Raw genomic sequence first — 1,430 nt, 5'->3', positions numbered from 1 at the left:
CTTACCCTGTCTACATAACATCCATACCAGGAAAAAAATAACCAAGCTATCTGCTTACCGTGCTGACAAGACTCGCGGGCGCACAGTTTGACGAGGGAAGCCCGAAGAAGACTCCCGAGGGCGAAGAGTGTTCCTAAGACGAAGCCCCCAGTTTTCCTCGACTCCAGAGACCACCAAGAAACACCAGGACCGACAGAGAGACAAACTCGTTCAAGAGAAGGATAACCACAGACAGCTGCATGTAATCAATGGCTTTCTCTAGGATGACGTTGTAGCGGAAGATGAACGTCGTGAAGTCCTTAAGATCAGCGACGTTAATTGACCGAGGCGTTAAGGCAAAGGGCTCCTGAAGCACTCGTGAAAGGGAAAGAGCAAAACCTCGTCCTGCAGTCAGCGTTGGAATGATCTTTCGTGTTTGTCTTCGATCTTCAAAATTTTGTGTGCTTGCTGTTCAGCCGCAGAGGCCGATTCAAAGAAAGGCGACATGGAAACTCTATTTTTCAAGGGATGAACTCAGAACCCTGATAGTCAAGAATAGAATCAGAGGAATGATAAATATGAGGCTTCCAATAATAGCTTCAAACGAAATAGGGGAATATCATTCTTCCATTCGTCGTATACGACCTGTTGACAATGGCTTCGGATTATATCATCGAAGTGTGATGAAGTATAGCTGCTATCACTGTGGCTGACGACATCCCCAAATCATTTTTTCGTAAGCGCTTGCCTTTGCTCGACGGGTTTTAAACGGTACAGCCCAAAAAGCATGTCTGCCAACAGGTGGCTCCTGCACACGCAATGACCGATCAGAAAGAAAAAAACAGCGGTGAACTGTTTCGTCCTGTTCATGATGACGATCGTCGTTTTGCTCGTTTCCTCACGAATGAAATGGTATTCGACTCGTAAAGCACTGCCTCTGATACCACCGCCGTCAAGGCGACGAATCCAAATACCACCGAAACGCAGACTAAATATTTGAGTTTAGCCCACCCTCGGAGGCGCGAAGGACCATTGTTAGGGGAAGCCCCCGTACACGCGCAGGATAACCTAGCAGCGCCATCAGGAGTGCCAAGAGCCTCATCCCGGGAGATATTAAAACGATGGCTTTGTTCTGCAAAGAAAAGCTTGTAGCAAATTTGGGTCACACGCGTCTCCGCGTCCTCCAGCAAGATTTTTGGCTGAAGATAAGATAGGATTAATTTTTGTTTGTTTCTATAGCAACCTTTTCCTGATACACAATATCAATCAGTCTGTAAAGTAAACATTGTTGATTAGATTATACAAACACGCCCTAGAAAAATCTAATTGAATATAATCTGTCTGTTTAAGTTGACACATTTCATTTTTTATAGGGAAACTTATTTTGAAATTTTACGTAAATGTTAATGGTTTTTTTTAATTAGCAATAAAAAAAATTGCAAGTAAATCTG

General features: G+C 43.8%; 1 pseudogene; it reads right to left on the bottom strand.

Annotated features, from left to right (window-relative positions):
• LOC119586655 overlaps positions 1-1,081 on the bottom strand; it is a 10,417-nt pseudogene extending 9,336 nt beyond the window's left edge.
• Positions 1,082-1,430: the final 349 nt, after the last annotated feature.

This window comes from Penaeus monodon, chromosome 21 (genome assembly GCF_015228065.2).
Source record: "Penaeus monodon isolate SGIC_2016 chromosome 21, NSTDA_Pmon_1, whole genome shotgun sequence".
Taxonomy (NCBI): domain Eukaryota; kingdom Metazoa; phylum Arthropoda; class Malacostraca; order Decapoda; family Penaeidae; genus Penaeus; species Penaeus monodon.
The sequence above is the reverse complement of the archived record's forward strand: the minus strand, read 5'-3'. Positions and strand labels throughout refer to the sequence as shown.